The following is a 24,334-nucleotide window of genomic DNA, read 5'->3' as shown; positions in this document are numbered from 1 at the left end:
TGTACCTGGAGGACTGTTAGGCCAGGCAGCTTCATCCACTTGTAGAGCTGCTGATTATCTAGGCTTAGGGGTGGTGGTGGAAGAAACATGTCAGACAGCAGATGGGTGACACCGATGCTGCTGAGCTGGAGGACACATTTTGAGAGTTACTAGACTAGCTTTAGAGGGGCTGAATGATTTGGGGCAATTTGGCTAGTATGTGCCAGTACGACCCTGTTGCTCAGCCTCTGCACTTTGTGACTCATAGTGCATCCTGAGATACCTATAGCCACTCCAACATCCTAATTGAACTCGAAGTTTATGAGTTTCGCCTCAATGGGCCCACACGTCTGGGTCCAAAAGGAACACACTGATAGTTGATTGCTTTATGTCTGGCACCTCAGGTTTCTGAGTATCACACATCCATCGCACATCTATGATCCAGACTCAAGTATGTCTTGATCAAAAAAGTACATAAGATGTCCATGATGGTGACATGTGGGCTGAGAGTTCTGGACCCTGAGGTTAGCTGGCCTTTTTCAGGACAGGTGTGTGAGCTACAGGCATGGGCACAGAATGTGCCGGTCTGAATCCCAGAGTGACATCTTATGTCTCATCAGTCATCACAGCCACCCGGGGCAAGGCTGTGCTCACCCCGTCCCATTTTATGGTTAGAGAACAGAGACACAGAGATTAAATCACTTGCTCCTCGACATCAGGTAAAGCAGAACATAGAGCCAGGCCTGCCAGTGTCCAGATATGGAACTCTTCCCTACTCTTTCATTCGGGCACAAAGAGTGACCACAGACTTTCTGCCTTACAAGGTCACCTGCTCGGACTGCTCTGGGAAGTATGTAGTGAGTCTGTCTACTCGGGGCTTGTGCTATGTGACTTTTAATGTGTCCCCAGAAGGCACAGAGAAAAAGGACAAGTCCCATTTGCAGCACCAGAGTGTTGGCCCTTACTGATCCATCAGGTCTGACTCCCCCCTTCCCCGACCTGTAGAGCCTTTCCAGCTGTGTGTCACTGAGCTTTCCAGCCCAGCAGCTGCAGAACTCTAGATACCCCCAGGAAGGCAGCTGTCCTTCAGACACTTACCTCAGAGTGGCCAGGATAGAAAGCTGCGTCCTTGGCAAAGCCTTTATTGGGCCCAGACACTGAGGTGAGCTTGGGTCCAGCATGCCATCCAGCCCCCTGGACTGCACGACCACAGGCCAAAACTCTGTGGAGGAGAGCTGGCATTAGATAAGGGTTAACATATTCTCCAGCGGATGGGTAGACACCTGAGCCCTAGCAGAGGGGAAGAAATACCCAACTAGGGCAAACCCTATATCCACAATTCCAAAATTTTAGCAATATTAGAGCCCAGGAAGGAGCAAGAGTCCAGTTGCCAAGGCTTCCAGGCCCTGGACTTACATAGGCTCTGGTCTTGCATGGCCCTGGGTCTGCCTGGCCCTGCAACCGTACTTACCTTTATCAGTTTCAACCTGGACACAGTCCCCAGTGGGACTGTACCTAATGTAGTGCCTGCCAGATCCATACTAGAGTCCTGCTCCAGAGATGCCTGCACTAAAATGAAAATTGTTTTGCACACTGCCCAAGTACAGATGTGGTAGACACAGTGCCACCCAGCCTTGGCGATTCAATGTTACAAAGGCAGAAGTCCTGAAAATTCAAACGAGTCAATTCTATAATGGAAATACAAGACAGTCAGTGCACCTGGGACAAACTGACCTCATGACTCATCACTCAGATCTCTCACTGAACCAGGACAGGGGTCTTGCGGCACTATGCTCAGAGTCAGATTTCAGGAATCAGAAGCTATGGAGATGATACAATGAGGAAAAAAATATGCTTTAAATTGTAGCTCCTATAGCTGCTGTTTTCCTCTCACTCTGTCAACCTGATACATGAAGGTACTTCATTCATTCATTCATTCATTCATTCATTCATTCATTCACTCATTCATTCATTTCCTGAGCATCTGCTGTGTGTCAAACACTATTCCTGGTGCTGGAGACCCAGCAGTAAATAAAACAGGCAAGTTCTCGACCTCTATTGTGGACGTCACAGTCTAGTACAAATAAATAACTTCAGTTTCTGTTCATGCCGTGAAGAGAGCAGGTATGGCGTGATGAGAGAGATGGTAGTACAAGGGGTTATGTAGACTGAGTGCTCAGTGAGGAGCTCCTGGCGGAAGCTGCCCTGAAGCTGATGACAAGGAATGGAGGACAGAGCATCCCAGTGGAAGGAGGAATAAATGCGAAAGCCCTAGGTAGACATAAGTCAGAGTAACTGGGCATGAAAGAAGAGACCTGAGAAGTGAGCTGGAGATGTAGAACAAACTGGGTCTTTAGGGATGAAGCCAGGAGCTACAGTTTCATCCCTGAGGCCAATAGGAAAGGGCGGGGAGCTTTAGGCAGAAGAGTGACATGGTGATGTTGAAGGATGAACGGATAGATGACTAAGTCTGTAAAGAAGGTTCAAGAATTACACCTCTGTCCTTAGTGTCTACTTTCTCAAGTCCTGCAAACCCTTTTTCCAGCCATGCCTTGCTCCAATGTGACTGCCACCACTGTTCTCCTTTTACTGTGGCAGCAGATGTCACAGAAGCCTCCCAAGGGGCAATTGCCTTGCTAGTAAGAGGGGCTGGAGAGAAGGGGCAGTGGGAAGGGCCTGAGGTGGCTTCTGTGTCACTGGACAACCTAGCGCCAAAGGCTGCGATGTTTCCATTCTTCTTCTGCTTAACACACTCTTTTTATTTCAAAAACTTAGAGAAAAAAAAAAACCCTTCTGATACACAATTGAGAAATCAGGCATGGAGAGAATCTTACTCTGACGCTCTTCATAAATGTGAGATCCTGTGACAAATAGTTTCGCAGGGCTATGCCAGGGTGTGCTGAGCCTGGGGGAGGTAGGCCGGCATGCGCACTGAGGTAGGTGTGCATTACCCTCATCACTCAAGAGGGGAGCTCATCTATTCTACAAGCCCTTCCGCAGGGGGCTTGGCTGGACTGCACAGATTGAAAGGTTGGAATCCACAGAGATTTGTCCTGACTCAGGTCCCTCTGATTCTTGGGTAAGACATTATGGAGTGTCTCTGTGTCTCCCCTAAAAGAGAAGTTGCTAGACTAGATGACAACTCAAGGTCCCTCCAGCTCTGGTCCTCTGTGATTTTAAGACACTCTGGGTAAGCAACAGTTTTCCACACCCTGACATTAAAATTCATTAATTCCATCAATTAAACATTGACATTTCAGTCCCTGCTGTGCTTGGTGCTTGGGACACAAAGAGAAATAAGATTCAATATTTCCTATAGCGAACCATCTAGAGGTGAGGAAGGGCCAGCACAAGCCAAGCATTTAAATTAATGTGACAGTGCACTTAAATTAATGTACACTCTGACATACATTACTCCTGACGGGGAAGCATAGTGGACCTAGGAACCTGCTTTGTCCATCCAGGCTAGCCAGAGTCATAGGCTCATGAGGCTGTAACATCTGTGCTGAGTTCTTAAGGACAAACAGGACAACACCGCAGAAGAACAGAGAGAACAAACGCTACACGGCCTTTGAGCTAAGAGCTGGCTGGATGGGTTAGAGTGCGGGGGAGAGCGAAAGGAGTTTGTGACAGACCTTTTTATCAGCAGGGGACAGTGAGTTTGGGAATCCCATTGCTGTGGCCTGCCCACTTGCTTCCCGCAACACACAAAAGCTTTCACCTTTAGTCCCTGGAACAACCAGAGAAGGAAGAGTAACTCTGTAAATATTCTAGCTATTCCTCTGCTGCACGTCTTCTGATCTAAGTGACTGGAATGAGAGAGGCTACCAATGTAAATTTTATATATTACATATTTATATAGATTATATTATACGTTATGTATACATATGTATATATATTTCACAGCTTCTCCATAAACTTGCCCTCTTGGGGAATGGAGTGCACACAACCCCGGGAGTCCTAGCCATATATTCATAGCCTCTTGCCCGGGTAACCTTGGTGAACACCAGTCTCCTGCCCATACCATCCATAGTGGTGCCTGATGGTTGTATTTGAGGCTCCTTCCGGCATCTTCCATGTCCTTGGTCTTCTCTCATACAGTGCTGGTACAGCTGGAAAGAGAATTTTCTGCCAGGAATAGTGACTGATTTTCATAGGTGTTTTTGCTTTAGTCTCATCCCAGGAAAGGCTGGGGCTCTAAAATTAAATCCAATTTAAATATTGCCAATTTCTAATGCAAATATACTAGGGACAAGCAAACTCAACAGATGCCTATTTTTAAACTCCTAACTGTTCTCATAATTACTTAGGAAGACATCCGGTGGCTCTCACACTCTTGATAAATGTATGGAAATAGATCACAGCTCATTTATAGACCACCTTATGCTCCTTCTTATAGAACACAATGAAATAGTATTGAAATCTGGTGTGCTTCTGCTAGACCTGGTCTGCCACATGAAAGCAATGGTACAGCAATATCTTAAAACTTGTTATGAGTGCAAAGTATGGGGCAGATATCCTGAGTACGGGAAACAAGACAGCTTGCGATTTAATAACCCTGTTATATTACTATCTGTCACCTAAGTTTAAGAGTGATTAGGTTCCATGCTGGCCTTCCTCCATCTCCAATTGACTGGATGAAAATCACCTAGGAGACTGAGACATTCTGCAGAGAACATTATTGAGGGGATTTCAAAAGAGGATTGATTGAAGAGGAAGGTCTGTTCTCAATGTGGGAGGCAGCTCTCAAGGGTCAGCCCAGATATAAGGAGGTTCAAGGAGCCAGCAGTAGGGAGAACCTCCCTTCCTTTCCTTGCTCAGGGTAATTGTGTCTGTCACAGCCGTGTGATCCTCCGCTGACTTCAGACCCACATGGACTCTAACACGGTGGCTCTCCAGGGAACTTCCATGCTTTGTGGTTTGAGACTGGTTGGAGAAGTCAAGCTTCACTGAGTGAGCAGTTAGGACAGCAAGCAGACAGACATTGTTGGAGTACCCAGCACCTATGTGTAGGCTAGCCTAACAAAATCTCCCTTTACCATGAGTGTTGTCATTATCCTGTCCCACCAGAGAACCCTTCCTCATACCCCCCACCCCCACAGAGTGTGAGATCCAAGCCAAAGAGCATGAACTCAAAGATGGCCTGCCGTTGTGAACTGCCAACCTGACCGTTCCATGGGGGTCCTTTCCTTAGGATCCATGAAAAGCCAGCCCAGAGTCTTCTAGAGTTGGAGGACAGAAGGACTCTTCTGAAGATCCCTGGAAAGAAGGCTGCTCATTTTGCCCTCTGATCATTGGGCCTACCTTCCCCAATCCCTTTTTATTTTATTTTTTTTAAGTCTTTGCCCATCCTCATCAAGAAGTTTAGATTAACGGCAAACTGCTAAAGTCCAATCAAAATGTAATTGATAGCATCTTTGCTTCTGTTGGTAACTGATGGGGACTGGTGGACACCCCCTGCGTCTTTCATACTTGAATATGAAAGGCTCTATCTACCCCCTGGTTTCTACTTTCCACAAACCCACCATGCTGCCCATGTCCTGTCTCCTGCGGAGCCTAGTTTCACTGACTTGAAGTACTCCTAGGGACTTTTCAAAAGCTCCCTAGGAGATTTGAATGTAAGGCCAGCTCCGAAGCCACCAGTGGACAGGAGGAAGAGGGAGCTTGTCAGTTGCTTTGATGAACCAACTAAGAGAAATTCATTATCAAGAAATGAATATAGAAAACACTGTACCATAAGCAACAAGGAATATGAGGATAGAGTGTGTAGATTTGGGGAAGGTCATCTTTGCAAGTCCTCACTGTCTAGATACAAGAGACATCTGTGACCCGGAAGGTTTTCTTTTTGACCTTTTTGCAAGCCACTGTTTTTTTTTAACAGTCTTCAGTGTTGTAGCAGTGGTGGCTTAGTACTGAAAAAAATTCAAGGACTGTTTGCTGACTTTTTTTTTTCAAAAGATTCGAGGACAGTTGACCCAAATGGACCTTTTAGAGCATACATCCCATGCACTCCGACACAGCAATGGCCAGTCCCGAGGGCACTTAACACTGGTCAGAGATGCCTCTACCTGGTGAGTTCCGAATAAGGAAATATCATTTTAGGTTAAGCATTAAGAACATGTTATTGGGGTGCAGTCAGTTTTGGTGCCACTATACCCATTCTTCTTAATTTTAGCCCCTGTCTGTCATTTCTTAGGCTGAGCCTGCATACAAAGGGAGGCGAGCTGGAGGTCTTTCATGCTGTAAATCTGCTTTTCAAATTCTTAGCCTAATCAGACATTTTCTAGAGAGGAATATGACTGTAAGGCTTGCTGACTCAGAGTTCTTTTGTTGTTCCCTTTTTTTTTTTTAAAACAAATTTCAGTTTGGGCCACTTTGAGATGATTTGATGTCTTTTAACTATTTAGCGGTTTTGGCAGATCCAGTAGGAAAATAGTGCATCTGGCACCAAGGACTTAGGAAGACATAAAGGTTCAGCAAAACTATTATTCTTTTTCACCAAATAGTCTGATGTTGACAATTCTAGAGTGTCTTGTCACATTTCTTAAAGAGAACTGGCCCAATTACTCATTGGGAGATGTTGAGGTGAATTACAAAAGCTTTCTCAGCAATTCCCCAGAGCCAAGCAGATCAAAGCAGAAATCATTGTGGTTGGCTGCCCTTCAGCTTTGGAATGAAGGAGCCTTCGATGTGACTGTGAGTGAGTGGCCTTCTATAGTGTGCAGCTGCCCACAGCCTGCATCGTGTTTACCTGACTGCAGTAATTCATGAGCTCTGTAACGCGCCACGCCACAGAAAGGCTTTTAAAGTACGGCTAATTACAAGGACATTAGTGTGGTAGATAAGCTATCTAAACGCAAAGCAGCTTTCCACTGACAGAGAGTCCAGGGCAGAATAGTTTTACAAGAATGTACTGCTAAATAGCAGTCCTATGGCCTAGCCCATCAGCTTGATAATCCTAATGATATATCTATAATCTATGTTTGAGCGCCAAAAACAATCCAATAGTTCTGCAAGCTTCTCTGCAACCTTAAGAAAACATCTCCTCGGTTCCAACTGGCTGATCCTTAAACCACAAGAAAAAGATCTATTTCAACTATGCTTTTGGTCTTTGCCTGGTCTGTTCCACGCTTCTAACTATGCACAGACAGCAATACGTGGAATAAAGGGGACTCTGATTGCTCAGAGTTGAAGTTCACTTTCAATAATAACAGTCTCCAGGTCACAGCAGATCAAGGATGACAACCCACGACAGAAGATGTGAATGAAAACAAACGGGACCAGAGAATGTTAACCCAGACTGGAGTCCTTTATTTGATTCACTTTATAGGAGCCCATGTCCTCAGTTCTTCTTGAGCTAGCCTTTTCCTCTCAGTGTGTGGCATGTTTTCCAAGCAGTAGGACAAGAAATGTTACAACACATGACTCTAATGCAAGTCAGATGTAACTCCAGGAATTAAGCTAAATAGCCATAGCTCTGGAAAGACCAGGGAAGATCTGGCTTAAGAGATACACAGGGAGGTTTTAAAAGGCCAGGCAGCCTTTCCTTCAATTAGGGAAAGACAGCGGAGAGCCAGGGTTTGTAGATGTATGGATTCCAGCAAAATGTGACCTTAATGGTAAGGTATCCATGCTGGGGAGGCGTTTCTGTTTGAGACGTTGGACTGTGGGTTCACTGCAAGAATTCTTATTCTTAGTCACCCATTTCAAAAGAAAAAAAAAAAAACCAAACAAACAAACTGGGAATCACAAATGCTTGGGGACCAACTACCTCCCAGGGGATACCTCCTCACAAGTCTGGGGCGACAGCTGTCACTGATTGTGAACCCCCTCACTCTTCTGCACCGACATTTCCTGGCTTGTCTGCTGACTTCAGACCCAGAAAATCTGACTCAAGGCATGAAATAGATAACCGCCAGCTTTGCCCGGGCATGCCACACATGAAGATCCTCAGCCACCCCAGGCTAAGATAAGTGCTGGAAATGAAGAATTGATTCCTGGGTGTGTTTGTTGGTGTTGGGGGTAGGGTGTGGGCTGCTGTTTCAGCCACTTCCTGTGTCTGGCTTCAAACACTCCAGTCCCAAGTTATGAATGGTTTACACTAGAGAAGGGCTCTTGGAAGCACATCGGTGAGCTGTGTGAAGGAGAATCATCTAACTCATTACCTCAGGAGGAAAGGTCAGGGGTGACAAAACCTGCCAACTGCTGAACTCACTTGACTCACATGCAATCATGTTTTAGAATATTTCCCATCTCCTACTGTTTCTCTTTCTAGGGTTTATTTGACCATGACAACATGCACAAAAGGGAGATTATTCACTGAGAAAATTCACTCCAGAACTAACAAGAGAGCTACAGAGTGCATCTGTCTCCAGAGATCCAGGGCATTGTGGATAATTAGAAATTCCAGAGAGGAGGACAGTTTTCCACACTCTGTCTAAACACACACACACACACACACACACACACACACACACACACACACACACACACACTAATCTTGTGGTTCCTAATGAGCTACTTTGTATGATTAAGATTCAGAGAAATAGAAACCAAGGTGCTTTAGCATCTGCATAAGCCGGAAGCAAAGGGAGGCTAGAAACTCTGAAGCTCAGTGTTCTTGAGAGAGTCCCAAAGCTGGTTTCCTCTCAGTGCTACCTCAAGAGAGAGAGAGAGAGAGAGAGAAAGAGAGAGAGAGATCAGAGTGAATATCACTTCCACCTTAAGTGGACAGGATTAACAGAATAAACACTTAGCCCACTGCACAACGTCTAGTAAGTACAAGACATATTACTTAGTTTTCTTTATAATATTATTATTGACACTTGGCCAAAATAGGGAAATGGAGTATTGGCAGAACTGGGTGTGTAAGAGAAATGTTGCAGAGTGCCATTCTAGGTCCCTCTCTGGCCCTCTGCTATAGGGGTGTGGGGGGACGGGACTGTGGCTTTGTGCCCCACTTGTGACTGGGGTGGCTGGCCCCGTGTGTGCTCAGTGGCATTGGGAGACGGCAGAACCGTATTTGCAGCTGTGTGGCAGTGAGCAGCAGCCAGTCATCTGCCAACAGGATGTTGAGTGAAAAAACAGAAACTTGCTTTTGAAATAATCCATTTTCTTCAGGTCTGTCCCAGCCAGTGGGAGGAAGCCGCTTCAATCATGGCTGCAGTTCCTTTAACAAGGTGACATGCAGCGATTGCTGGAACTTGCCTGTAAGGTTAGGGACATCTTTGCTTGGGGTGATTGGTGCCTTAGAGGGAAAGCGAGTCACAGAGAGAGCCATGCTCAGAGGCACAGTCATGAGAGGCATGGGATGAATTTAGGCTTCTGTTGAATTACCTACTTCTTGAGAGTTTAGGTGTGTTTTGATCACAGGGGTGTCCAAGAGTGGGTACTTAATGAGTGTTTATTGAACAGAATGGAAAAGCTCTTCACACCGCTGCTCTAGTTTACTCAGTCAAAGTGAATCATTATTTCACATTATTTTGGAAAATAAAATGTCACCCCAAACCCACAGTTTCTGGACACTGTGCACTCTGATGGCACGTACTCGGGAGCACAGCATACTTTGTGGGTGGACAGGTGTGCTGCTGGGGAGCTAAGATGCGGGCCCTCCTTGTCCCTCCACTGCAGAAGTGTTCACAGGTGCTATACAACACAACCCCTTCCTTATTTCCAGTCTGCTTATTTTTCTTGTCCAGCATTTGGAGAAGGCTGTACTCCAGTCTGGCCACTGGTTATGTTATACAATCCAGCAAGATGGGCAATCGCCTCATTGTTTAGTTATAACCCAGGGAAGGAGGAAGAGGAGAGGAAGCCCAGTGTATACATGTGGATGCTGGCGGGGATTGTACAATGATAATGGAAACCAGTTTTAAACATCTCGCCCCTTGCTCTGTGAATCAGCCAGATTCCTGGCACCGAGCCTGTGTGCTAAGAGAGATGCTTCTCGAAGGCCTTCCACTCCTGCCCCATGCCTGGTCTGAGGAGTGTCATTCTGGTCCCAGGAAGGTACAGGTTGGTGGGTGCTTGAGTGACTTTTGAACTGTTTCTAGCTTTTCATATTCTCATAGACCTGATTTCTGCACCCCAAAACATTGACTTAGTGGCTTTTTCAATGAAAAAAAAAGTCACACAAAATCTCAACAAAGTTGCAGAATCTTACAGTTAATGGAACAACATATGGCTAAGCGCATTTATTTTGCCTACATTGTCCCCAGGAGGTGAATTACCTCAACAGACACATGAGGTGGCTTCACATAAAGAACCGTGTTGAACATTCTCTGTTCCCTTTTGCTCATCAAGTTCTAAGACCCAAGCAATTCCCCTTTCTCTACTCACTTCTCAAACCTATCACAGCATGTAAATCAAGTCCCTTATTCAGATGCTCAGAGCATGGCAGCATTACTTCCTATGGCCGGCTGTTGTGACCACCACCATCACCATCATGATGATTTTAGCATCTGCTCCATGACCACACGGCATCAGCACCATGATAATCCCAGTATCCGCACCATGATCATCCCAGCACCAGCACCATCATCATCCCATCCTCAGCACCATGATCATATCAGCATGACCACCATGATTATACCAACATGACCATCATCAACCCCAACACTTCTTGACCATCACCATCTAGTCACCATCGTTTTGTATTCTAATACTGATTATCAATATGCCAGGACCTAGGGTCACTTAGGGGACAAGTCTTTAAACTTCCCTGGGGGAAGATCAAGCTCAGGTTAATTGAGGTAAGGAGATCTGCCTGCGTGGGTGACATCATTTTGTGGGATGGGATGCCATCCAGCATTCCAGCTCGAGATGGCAAGCTGAGCATAAGCATTCATCTCTTCTCCTAAGGGACCAGCTGCCTCATGCTTCTGCCACCACGACTTCCCTGCCCTGAGGGATTGTGTCCCAAAATTGTTAGGCAAAATAAATCCTTCCTCACTTAAGTTGCTTTTTTCACAGCACTGAGAAATGTAACCAAGACAACCACCACCCAAACAACATTGCCACTTTAACCATTTTGCCATAGCTCTTTCTAACTCCACCAACAATAGCTCCATCACTGTTAGACCACCACTGCCATAACTATCATCAGCATCTCCAAAAAGTGAAAAGCATCTGGAGCTATCAAAGTCTGATAAATTTTCCCCATAGTCTTCTGTCAGGCCAGCTATGAGAAGCAGGACAGAGTCAACTCCAGAGGTTAGTTAGGTATTCACAGAATGGTCTAATTGTTTAGGTCCATATAAGTCCCAAATGAGTGGTGACTCAAGCTAGGTCTACAAAAAAAAATCAATTTTCTTATTTCCTATATTATTATTATTATTATTATATTTCATTTTATTATTTTTTAGCTTCATTTTAGAAACTGTTTTTTCCCCTATATCCCTTCCTCTTCCTTGCCCCCTATTCTCCTCTTCCCTGCCCTTCTCTTCCCTTATCTTTTTTCTTCTCTCCTATCAATGGAAGTACATATTTTATGACAGTTTTGTTTAGACCTTAATAAACTTTAGAATTATCTAAAAAAAATTAGTACTTATAATCGCCATGAGAGATTTATAATATATCTATAATGTAGAAACACAAATATTGTAAACCAAATGAGGAATTATGTCTCTGTCTTCTCCAAAATAAATCAGAGCCTTCCTTTTGCCTGATGTAATTGTAAGCAAGGCAGATCAAGCACTTAGGATCCTGCAGAAAGGAAATCTCTCTTTGAATTGTTTCCTCATGGCCCAGGATGTAAATGTCCCACAGGAGTAATTGGCTCCCACTTGAAATAGGGGTGCTCACTCCCTGAGAGTAAAGCCAGGCCGTGTCACCTTCATGAGAGCAGTGGCAGGCCAACTACCCCTGGACTCTCCTTCTTGTCCCTTGTTCCTTCTGCTCACTATGATGAATGCATCAAAATAGGGTTTGAGTTGGGGTTTGTAGAACAAGAGGACAGGGAGGAGACAGATCCCCCAAAGTGCCACTGAAGGCCTTCAGCTTAACTATAGGTGTGAGAGCCAAGGTAAGTGCAGCCTGACGTGTTAAAACGTTAAATGTCTCACTGGCATAAACTGTGGGTTACAAGCAGCTACATTTAATGCCACCAGTGAGAAATAGTCTCTATTGTGTATCATCTGTCAGACACTACTACACAAAGGCTTCCTGTGTAAAAGTAATAAAAAAATCTTCTGAGGTCAGTGTTTTTTCCCCATTCCACAGAAGTAGAAACTCACCCTGTCACAGTGTTAGCTTCCTGCTGCCAGCCATTACTCTACTTCTCTGTCATGAGTCTTTTCCTGAGGAAGCCCAGAAAACAAATCTACTCCTCACTGAAATACTCCCCCCAACAGAAATAGGGCGTGGAAGGACCCAGGGTTTTCATAGACATGTAGTCATGAAGATTTGTGACTTAAATGTGTTCAGTTTATCTTTACTGAGAATATTATAGAAATTGGAATGTAGCTGTTTTATTTACTCCTACAAAATTTTTGGACAAAAATCACTTTTCCATGTCTATCAAGAAAAACCACAGGCAAGACGTGATCTACTTTCTTTGGGCTGGGGATGTGACTCCCTGTTGGTTGGCTTTTTGGGTGTGAAGACCAAGTCAGAGGCTGGAGCCAAGCAGAGTCTGTTAATATTTCCATTCATGGACATGCAATAGAAACCATTTCATACATTTACAGGAAAGCATCGAATACAACATCTTTGTTGTGCTTAATCACAACCAGAGTAGAATTCCAGGAGACAAGAATAGAAATTCATCCTAATGATTTCATTTTTAGTCCAAAACATACAGTTTTTTCCCCTGTTTGTCATTTTCTAAAACAAGAAACCACCAAGAAGTGCCTTTGGTTTGAGGATTGAGTCAAAAGCAAGAACACTGAACAGAAAGAAACAGGAAGATATTGAATGACAGATGGAAATCCAGAAGTTGGGTCAACCTGGATTATTTGAATTTATTCCTCCTGTTCATGTGAAACACTCAATCAGGAGTCAATTGTCCAGGCTTCATGCCCTCTGCAGCTGAGTACCTCCTTTAACAGAAGTAAATCCCGAGGAAAAAAAGAAGTGTTCAGTTCCCAGCAAGATTTTTTTTTTTCAAGAAAGATGTAGATGCTTTCATTATTTTTTTAAATTTTTTTTATTAATTACACTTCACTCATTCTGTATCCCCCCATAAGCCCCTCCCTCCTCCCCTCCCAGTCCCACCCTCCCCCCTTTCTGCATGCAGGCAAGTCCACTGATAAGGGAGGTCCTCCTCTCCTTCTCTCTGATCTTCGTTCATCAGTTCTCATCAGAAGTGGCTGCATTGTCAGGGTTCTAGGTTATCTCCACGAATAGTCCTTGGTTGGAGTATGAGTCTCTGGGAAGTTCCCTGTGTTCAAATTATCTTGTTCTGTTGCTCTCCTTGTGGAGTTCCTGTCCCCTCCAGCTCTTAGTATTTCCCACTTCTTACATAAAATTCCTTTCATTCTGCCCATCAGTTGGCCGTCAGGCTCAGCATCTGCTTTGACAGTCTATACTGCAGAGGCATTCAGAGGCCCTCTGTGGCAGGTTCCGAGGTTGTTTCCTGTTTTCTTCTGGCTTTCAGAAGCCTTCTGTAGCAGGTTCCTAGGTTGTTTCCTGTTTTCTTTTTCTTCTGATGTCCATCCTCTTTGCCTTTCAGGATGGGGATTGAGATGCTTTCATTCTTAATAGGTGAAATACTCTTTTCCAAACTGAGTATGAACCTCATACTATGAAAAACTCACAGGCCACTCAAGCAGAAGAAAGAGTGCCTCCTTTTGATTAGCCATAATGGATTGAGTGGGTGGTTTCACATTAGCGATCCCATTACTAAGCACACAGCAGGTCCATGGTGTTCATTGGATGCACTTGCCTTGTAATATCTAAAAGTTCATCTAACCCACCAGCTTCCTGCTCCTAGAAACCCACTAAAAGAGCTTTGCTAATGGTGTTATTTTGGAGCCTCAAGAACTGTGAATACAGAGGTGACAATCAGTGGGCTCCTCAGCAGTGAGAAATGGCTATCACCTACAGAGTAACAATGGCATGTTGGCAGTCACATCAGAAGGACACACGCCAGTCGTTAATCATCCCGTTTGGCCCTGTCTCACAGGCACCATGGGAAATCTGACTAATGCTGGCACTGGAGATAGCCCTGGTACTGGATTTGCTGATTTTAATTAGTGGTCAGGCTGGGGCTGATCCCAGATCAGAGCTCCAGGGGGTGTTGCCCATTTCATTTCCCATCAGCTTGGATCCTGATGAGTATAGTGGCAAGAATGAATGAGTCCTGGTCAGATGGAAGCAGATCAATCTGGCATTTGATATTTTCCCTACCCTCAGGAAATTTGATGTCATCATAGAAGAAAATGGAAGAACCAGAAAGAGCAGGATGAAACAACAGTTAGAAAATGATCAAGAGATCGGGAAAGATGGTTCCTTCAGTAAAGTGCAAGCACACACATGAACGTGAGTTTGGAACCTCAACACATATCAAAATCTGGGTTCACGGTTGTGTGTGCCTGTAATCCTGGTGCTGTGGAGGTAGCAACAGGAGGATCTCTGAGATTTGGTGGCCAGCCCATCTAGCCAGTAGGTTCAGTGAGAGACAGACCCTGTCTCAAAATATAAGGTAGAGAGCAATTGAGGAAGACACCTGATATCGATCCCTGGTCACTATATGCTTGTGCACAGATATGCATGTACATCTACACACACACACACACACACACACACACACACACACACAGAGAGAGAGAGAGAGAGAGAGAGAGAGAGAGCAATTAAGAAAGAAAGAGTTTAGAGAATATCAAGGACAGTGAGAGGAGGCTAAGAAGCAAGTAGGCAACTCAAAGGAAGGGGGGAGAAGGACACCCGAAGGCAGAGGGGCAGGGCTGGAAGGAAGACGAGCATCCTGAAAGATTGAAGATGGTGAAATGAGAGTAGTGTGCAGACCGAGAGAGGACTTTGAAGATGACAGGGAGAAAGAGCTACGGACTCTGAACAGAGCCACACTCCTTAGCCTGGGCTGCTAAAATGTGATTTCTGGGTGCCCCTAGAGAAAAGTCCTAAAGAGTTGGTAAGTCACAACCATTCATAGTAAAGAACAACCCTGCCAGCAAAGGCAAGTGTGGTTGAATCGGCTTGGTAAACTTACAAGGCAATCTTGGTGATGTTTCAATGAACAGTCTACCACAGCATTAGTTCTGCTGGGGAAATTCCAAATCTGAGCCCAAACCCAGTGATAGTATCGCCTTGACGGACTGATTTCATCACACAGGTTAGGACACGGCCACATCCCAGACACACAGCATATCCAACACAAACGCCCTTCATCCTAGGGCTGCTGGGCTGGATGAGCCAGACTGGCCCTTCAGAGAAATGAGATTGGATGACCTCACCATTATCAGCTTCAGAGAGAATGCTTTGGAAAGGAATCGTGAGCAGGAAAAGCAAAGGACATCAGGGGAACTGGGGGTTCCACTGATGCCTGGGTCCAGCTGGAGCTGGTTACAGTGTAAACTTTGTTTAATCAAATCCACTGTCATTAATAAAACTCAAAACCAAATCCAAACAGAGATGGATGAGGATGTACTTAGATCTCATTGGCTTTGCATCATTGTTTCACCAGGTGCCATCCATAAATCTGGGACGCAGGCTGCCAGAGCTGGGGCTGCGGAGAGGCCATCTCGGGAACCTTCCACCATTTCTCTGAGCCACTGCCATTCCCATGCCCCTGTCACTGCTGTTCAGGGCTGAGAGAAGTACAAGATCTTCTCAAGACCCATTGAGACCCATTGTCTTTCTTTCCCAGAGTGATGGACAGCCAGGAAATTGAGATGCCTGGAAGGCCATCTGGGACAAAACTGCTGGAATTGAGGGATATTCCATATTTAGCAGAGCTGTCCACAAGGCAAGGGAGAGAAGAGCAGCTCTCCACTGTGGCAGGAGACACACCTGGGATGGGTGCGCAGAATCAAAAGAAAGGCAGGTGCTGCCTCAACTCTACCGACATTCAGCATAAAGAATGGGCCATATGGACTTCCGGTTGTGAGGAGTGACTGCCTGTATGAGATGGATAACGGTAATACATGTATTTATTGAATCAACCTGTGTGCACGTAACTACATGGAAACAAAGAATAAATATGAAGGGAGGAAGAGGAAAGAAAGATGAGGGAAGGGTGGAGAAAAAGGAGAGACGGATAGATAGATAGATACACATAGATAGATAGATAGATAGATAGATAGATAGATAGATAGATAGATAGATAGATGGATGGATGGGGAGAGAGAGAGAATAACATGCCATTTCATCCAATAAATGCTGGAGGTAGAGACTTGGATACATAAATATATATTCATATAATACATTCTTCTGTTAGAGCTAGTTCCCATTAAAGCCTCATTCTGTCGGATACTGTAATTAAAGATTTGTGTGTTTCAGACAACATGGTCTCTTTGCAAGCCAACTACTTCATCTGGTGCTCAGCTGAAGAACATGGCCCTTTCCCGTAATGGAGATAAAGTGAGCATGTTGGGCTGACAGTGCTGCGCCCCAGCCTGGACCCCCCTGAAGAGTGTGCAGGGTGACTTTGGCTGGACTTCAGAGGCCTCTTCTATTCTGACTTTGAGTGCAGCCCTGCCAGACTCCATAGAGAGGGGCTACTAGAGCTGTCCTGTTGGCAAGGAGAATGGACAGGTGACTTACAACAGGATGATAAGACTACTGTGTATCTGTGTGTGTATGTGTGTGTAAGTGATCCAATGGCCTAAATCCACCCATTTTTTTGCACTTTGACATGACCACTTTATTCTCCTAAGTAGATATGATCACTAACTGCATTGCAGAGTAACATGTTCTGTAGCTTAACATTTAGCAATTCTAGTCTTGAAAATGTTATAATTAAACTAAATTTAGATGGAAAGGATGGATTTGGAGAAAAGACTAGAAGGAAACAAAGTTAATAATTGATTAAAAGGCTGTGAGTACATTTTTATTTCTTATGCCTTTCTATATTTCCATGCGTATGTATTTTATTTTAATATTCCATAACTAGCTTTTGGAATGCAAACAATGTATTTTAAAAGAATTTTATAATCCCATATTTAAACCATAGACTGTCTGTAGTTGTTTTACTTGCTAGCCCCATCTTTGAGATTTTTTTATTCAGAGGGGCGAAGTTTCTCTCCTCTTTCTTTTTTCCCCCACTATGAATTTTGAATTGCATAGCCAGGCACTAAGAATTTTTCAGCCAAAGGACAGTTGGTTACTCCGTGGAAAGTCTTTTTCACGGGCATCTGTGCAGTCAATACATATGAAAACTGTGAGGACAGCAAGCACACAGGGGCACTTGTAATCTCGTACAGAGTCAAGGGCGCGGCGGAGAGTATGTGTGAAATCATGGCAGCCAAGGAAGTCACATGCACATAGGAACCAGGCCTGGAAGCAGATGTATAAATGAAAACAGTTGTACTGAGTGTGAGAGCACTGGGTGAGCCACCCCTCACTCCCCCCCTCGTTCTCCAAGTGGCTAGTAATGTTGTCATAATGCCTTCATAATGAAAATAAGGTCCATAAGCCTTTCCATATGTCTTCTCTCTGGGTCCCCCAGGCTCAGGACTATACCAAATGTTTCCTCCCCATGGTGCCTAGCTGGGGCTGCTTCACTATGCAAAGGCTCAGACCGTGTTGCTGAGTAAGTAAGCAGGTCTATTTGACCACTTAAAGTAGGTTTGGGTGGAAGACAGTACTGGTGCCTCTGTTTAGGCAAGTTGCAATCTTATCGCATTCAGTAGAGAATGACTGAAGAATGGTCGAAACGTGTGTGGATACATTCCTCATATCGGAAACTTCTCGTGCATGAGCGCAAAGGGCTGTGGGTCCAGACTTTCATTTATCTATTGCTGACTTAGGCTGTTCTGTTCTCCAAAGCTCACATAAGGTTTGGATATAATATTAGCTCCTACAGAGCTGTTCTATAGAAGGGAAAATTGGAAATAAACCACCAAGACATTTGTAGGGCATAGACTTTGGCTGTGTTCGTTCCAGACATCAGAGAAAGGGCTTGAAGTGAGGAGGAGGGTAACGGGAGGAGGAGAAAGGGAACCTGGGTATTTAATGCATTCCTGCTACTTCCCAGGCATCATTCTAGGATGTTTCTCTCAGGGCATGGCTCACTGCTGCTTGTGACAGCAGTGGAGCAGGCATCTGCCTTTCCTATAGATTGGGGAACTGTGCTTTCAGAAGATAGGTAACATGCTGAGTCACAAGACTAGAATGAGAGGTTTAATTCTGAAGCATTAAAAAAAAAACAACAATGTGTGTGTGTGTGTGTGTGTGTGATTCTCAACCAAGAGAGATTTTCTTTTTCCCACCCCAGGAGACATTTTACAATGTCTGGAGCTATTCTTTCGTATCAGTAAACAGGTAGCAGGGATGCTAGTGGGATCTGGTGGGTAGGGCCTACGGTACTACACATTTCCTCTAATGCCCAAAGAACATTTTACTACAATACGGCATTCCTATTGTCTGTGCTACTGACAATATGAATGCCATATTGCCATTTCATAAGGGAACCCAGCGGAAACTATCCCCTCCACATTCACTTTCTCATTCACTTATGAAATTAAGTTTTTGTGGCTCTGAAGAATTCTCAAGTCATTAAAGCATCAGAGGTGCTTAATGGCCATACAATTAGAAACCACCAAGAGTATATAAATCAAGTAAATGTGCATCAAATCTGGATGACAATGCCAAGCACAAGTCTGAAATTTATGTAGGGAGTTTACAGTGAAATTGCCAGCGAGAAATTAACAACTCCCCAAGTGTTACCAATTGTGGCTAACCTTAATCTGTACTAAATTTTGCAACGAACAGCTAAATGTTCACTCGATTCCCAAGATGCCCATATGTAAAATCAGACACTTGGCTGTTCTCTGGTTACAAGGTCAAGTTGAGTATGTGCTCTAAGTTCTAACATGTTGGCTGTGTCCATGGTGGAGAGAAATTGCTTTTTGCTGTGGCTTGTTCTCTGGGAGGGCATACATTGACTTGTTACTTTTGTGGCTCCTAGGAAAGTAGAGCCAAAGAATTACTCAATCATTTTGTGGCCCACCCTAGTCTTGTAGGCACAGGACTGTACCAGTATTTGAGAAAGACTCTTCTTATTACAAAACTTAAAAACTTAAAAAAAAACTTAAATAAAAAAAGATCATCCAGTTCAGTAGTTTAAGTCTTGAGTCAATCAACACGTATCCATTAAATATCCTGTTATACAGCTTGAAACCTGAGGGAACAATAAACACTGCAAGGTCTCTGTCTTGCTCTTAGGAATAAACAATATGGGGAGGGGATAGGGACAGTGAGCAAAACACTTAGATTGTAAAGGAAGGGGTCAGAAAAGCCTATATCATATCACGATGCAAATTCTGTGTAAATGTTCATTTCTCCCATTACACTAACAGCTACCAGCAAGCCAGAACCTTGACATTTCCTTTTTATTTGTCTTGGTGTCTAGGCAGGATCTGGCCTATAGAAGCCAAGAAGTGTCCATGTAGTAAGTCAATGAATGAACAGCAGAAAGTGGGCCTCGGCTTTGACATCACAGGAATGTCTAACCAGTGATTTCCATGCTTGTAATACCAAAGGAAGAGTTTTGGTGAAGCAAAGGTTCTGCTATGGCTTTCAGATGAAGCATCTTCCACAAAGACTCATGCATTGAAGACTTGGTCCCTAATGGAAGGTCTCCGTCATTGAGAGGTAAGTGAATCATGAAGGCTCTGCCTCTGTGAATAGTTTAATCCATGAGTGGAATCAAAACTTGATGACACTATTAGGAGGTTACAGAAAGATCTAGGGACAGAACCTGGTTGGAGGAACTAGGTCAATAGAGGCATGTTCCTGAAGGCTATCCCTTGTGTCCAATTCCCTCTCTGCTTCCTGGCTTCCTCTTCCTCTACACACTTCCACCTTTGACATCTTTGCCTCAGACTCAAAGCATGACCTTAGAATGCATGTTTTGAAATCTTGACCCAGAATAAGTCATTTTTCCCTTTAAGCTGCTTACGCTGTTTTTTTTTTTTTTTTTCATAGCAATAAAGGGGTTGCCAACACTGGCCCCATAGTCAAACACATTTAGAAACCGCTGGGTCAGAGATGGCTTTCATTGCTCAGAGCTTCTCCTCCAGCAGCTGGCACTGGGCCACTCTAAGATTTCACTTCCTTGGAATTAAACGTATTTCACTATGGGATTTTTTTTTTTATTGCAATGAAAAATTGGCAATGTATACTTGAATCAATACACCAAGAAATTCACTTTGACAATAATCTAAATCATCCAAGAAAATGCTTTTTTGTATTGATCAGAGCTTGGAGAAAAATATGGAAGCATACACACAATTGCAGTCTTGGGATTTTCCGGAGAGAGGGAGAATGTCTGTCCCTCTAGACCAGGTCAGAGTGAAGTCCAGAGCCATATGCATGTCTTCTCTACCTTAAGCAGCTTTGGAAAATGACTTCTTTTTGGTTTAAAGAGTTCTGTTTTTGTCTGTTGTAATGACTTGAGTCCTCCATGCATATTTTTTAAAAATTTGGACAAGTCTTTCTCTTAATATTCCCACTGGGCTTGTATTTTTATTTTTTAAATGTCATTTGCCCTAAACCACTCAATTGGGCTTGACGAGTTCTCAGCAGACAGCTGGCCCCCAGAACCCTGGGCGAGCCAAGACAATTGCAGTTCATTTTTCTGTAGCTCTGCACAGACTCTGATTCTGGTGGGCTTCTTGGCACAGTTTCCGATGAGAGGGGTCAGGGACAGCAGTGATCCGGTTGGCAAAAGCAAACCTACCCATCGTACCAAGTTTCATCACCTTATTCAACATATTCTCTCTCTCTCTTCCTCTCTCTCTTTCATTTCTTTTCAAATGTATTATTATTTTTTGTTTGTTTTGATCAGCTTTTGAAACTAGTCTTCTTGATGCCAAAGGGTTGTTATTAAATGACAAATCTGTCCCAAAATAACTGATTGGTGACCTGGAGAGTTGAAAAACATTTTATTGTCATCAGGAGAAAATATGGACAGACAGTGACACATTGTGTGAATTATTTCTACTTAAGTATTTGAGCCTGAGGAAACAGTTGAATGCAGAGCTAAGTCCTATTTTTTTTTTTTAACAAGAAGCTCTGATTTTAAGATAAGTTTGGAAAATGATTTCCTGTACACTGTGTTGTATTCCAGCTCAACTAACAACTGAGGTTTGTATCACTCTCCTCCTGCTGAAGGAACCTGGTAACTGGGAAGACCTCATTATAGCACAGTCTCCATACCACCAGGTGGGACCACAGCCATCACACAGACAGATGGGTGTGATTCCAAAGCTGAGCGGCCAAGCTGTCTAACTACTGTGAAGTGCAGGAGAGTTGGACAGGAGAACTTTTGGGCACCTGACTCACTGTGGTTTGTCTAAGTGGTTCTGCGGCTGACAAATAGCATAACCCCCCACCCACCCCAAAGCCTTTCCCCCTTTGACCTTGGCTGCTCAGTTCCAATCAACTCTCCAGTCAGGTTTGCTTCTGTCTCTTTCTCCAGAGCTTGGCTGTCGATGTTCAAGCCTAGGAAGGTCCTTGATTATTGGTTCAACTCAGCTGCCTCCCACTTTTTCAATCATATGTCAGGCTATTTGTGCTATTCTTTCTTTCAAGAGTTGTGTCCAGGTTCTAATGGAGCCCTGGAACCATTCTTTAAAAAAATTAACCCTTGGGTACAATGCTTCTTGCAGATGATGTGTGTCTCGACTAGTTTTATATCAACTTGACACAAGCTAAAATCATCTAAAAGAAGAGAATCTTATTTGAGAAAATATATAGCTGTAGGCCATTTTCTTAATTAGTGCTTGATGGGAGAGGGCCCAGCCCACTGTGGGTGGTGCCATTCTCTTGGCTGGTGATCTGGGTTCTATATAAAAGCAGGATGAGCAAGCCATGGGGAGCAAGGCAGTAAACAGCACCCGTCCATGGCCTCTGCATCAGCTCCTGCCTCCAGGTTCCTGCCCTCTTGAGTTCCAGTCCTCACTTCCTTCAATGATGGGTTACCATGTGCAGGTACAAGCCAAATTAACCTTTTCCTCCCCCGGTTGCCTTGGTTATGTGTTCCATTACAGTATAACCCAGTCTGCTCTACACTGAAGCCACAATATTTGCGACAATCTTTGACAACTGTTCAATATAACCTAACACATACTCAAGGAGCATCTATTATCCTGCAGGCACACTTGAAATCACAGAGATTACAGAGGTTAGTGGCACTGACCTAAAGGGGGCATTTTGATAAGCACAGATCACGCAAGTGAATTATGGTAGGAACATACATTGATGACTCACTCCACTATCATTTATGTGTTAAGCACCTACTATGTGTCAGGGCATTCTCCTGGCGATGGGATACAGTTATGAACAGAACAGAAGAGTCCTCTGCTCTCAGGGAGCTTAAATTCTAGCAAACAAAACAAAAGCAGTAGACAGCAAAATGCCAGCTGGTAATACTGTTGGAAAAAGCAAAATATAGGAAGCATTTTAGCATTACGAATGAGAAAAGTGCTAATTTTGTCTTTCTGTGCAGTAATGGTTATAAGGAGGCCCTAGTAAAGATTTGGGAACAATCAAAGGCAGTGGCTAAGAACGATGGGCCTGCCTCTATGGCTTAGGCAAAACAGTCAGAGGTCAGATCTGACAGGCGAGTGGGTTTGGCTCTTACAGGGTGTGGTAGCCCTGGGTGAGTTTGGACCTTATAATGAAGGAGGTAAGGAAGCCCTGAGAAGGTACTGAGAAAGAACATGGCACAGCCTGGAACGTTTTAAAGGGAGCACTTTAACTGGGCATGCAGAATGGGGAGCAAATGATGGTTGAAGCGGCTCCTGCAGTAAGGAGTGAGTGGTGTCTGCAATCTGGCCTGTAATGACACTGTAGGTGAAGAAGAGAACATTGTGCGTGGGATTATGTTGGAGAAAGAAGGCCAGTGGGCTGTGATGTGCAGGGCTGAGCAGAATCAGAAACTCAAGTGTTCCAGTGTCCACCTGGATGGAGGGCAGATTCGCTGAGACGGAAATCACTGGGGAAGAAGCAGGAACGAGAGGCAGAATTGAGAGCTAGGTTTGGGCATGTTAAAATAAAAAGTTTCTACATTGGCATGTCTACATTTGAGATAGCTCATGTTGGGCAGGTGAGTGTGAGGAGGTGGTTGATACAGAAATGTGTAGTTTAAGAAGAAGTACAAGTGCTGTAACTATAAGCAAGGGAAACAGATGCACAGCATCAACTTTATCTAGAATAAATAGCCTGAAGTATTAGTTCCCTGAAGCTCACTGGGCAATTCCTTTCTCATATTTTTTCCCCCGCAAATTAAGTACACAAATCTCCCCTCCCTGAAATTCCCACACTCCTACTGTGCCTTCCCTGGTAAGTCTCTGGGAATGTTTTGAGGGCAGGGACTTTGTGTTGTTTACTTTCTAATCGACACTGCTCAGCATTTACCTAGGCATCAGAGGACTGATCAAGCCATTGTCAAGTACCTGCTGAAGGCTCAGGGGTGGGCCTCTGCCTATGTGGCATCATGAGACCACCTAGGGCATAGCAGAGGAAGGCAACACCATTATAGATTAACCAGGAGCAAGAGCGCCTGTCAGAGTGGGAAGAGGGATATGCAGCGAGGTCTGGGGCTAGTCATGTCTCTGCTTCCCTGTGACATTGAGCGAGGTGTCTATAAAATGGTGGGATGAATATTAAGGTTCTTTCCAGTCCTTGGCAACAGCCATGCCATCTTAGGTATAACTTGAAGGGCAGCTGGGAAGAGAGCTGACAAAGGCCAGAGGACCTTGGCTGGGCCCTGAATGCTTATTTTGCATTCACATCTGTCTCATAGACTCAGAAATTAAGAAGAAATTAAGAACCATGGGCCTACCATGGGTATCCTTCTTGTGAAAACTTCTTAGGAGGTTGAGGGGAAATGAGGGGGTAGAGGGTTGACCTTATGGCCATGAAGACCTCAGTGTGATGCCTAGAACACAAGTCAAGCTGGACGAAGTTGCATGAATCGTTATTCCAGTGCTCCTAAAACACAATGAGACGGGAGAGTCTCTGGTAGCTCCTGGGATAGCGAGCCTGGTACACAATAATGAGAAGCAAGAGAGCCTGTCTCACACAAGGCGAAAGGCGACTGGCATCCATGGTTGTCCCCTGACCTCCACAAGCACGCTGTGGTGTGTGCAGGCCCACACTCACAGATGGGTAGGGGGCACACACACCACACACACACACACACACACACACACACACACACACACACACACAC

General features: G+C 44.4%; 1 protein-coding gene across 1 annotated transcript in view; it reads right to left on the bottom strand.

The window, feature by feature from the left end:
- The window catches only part of Ngf (nerve growth factor), a 51,470-nt gene that overhangs the window by 5,658 nt on the left and 21,478 nt on the right, over window positions 1–24,334 (bottom strand). Inside the window, exon 2 of the mRNA XM_055628291.1 lies at window positions 1,078–1,201. The gene's annotated coding sequence lies outside the window, so the exon portion shown is untranslated. The remainder of the gene's footprint in view (window positions 1–1,077; window positions 1,202–24,334) is intronic.

Source organism: Psammomys obesus, unplaced genomic scaffold (genome assembly GCF_907164565.1).
Source record: "Psammomys obesus unplaced genomic scaffold, mPsaObe1.curated_primary_1811, whole genome shotgun sequence".
Lineage (NCBI taxonomy): Eukaryota > Metazoa > Chordata > Mammalia > Rodentia > Muridae > Psammomys > Psammomys obesus.
The sequence above is the reverse complement of the archived record's forward strand: the minus strand, read 5'-3'. Positions and strand labels throughout refer to the sequence as shown.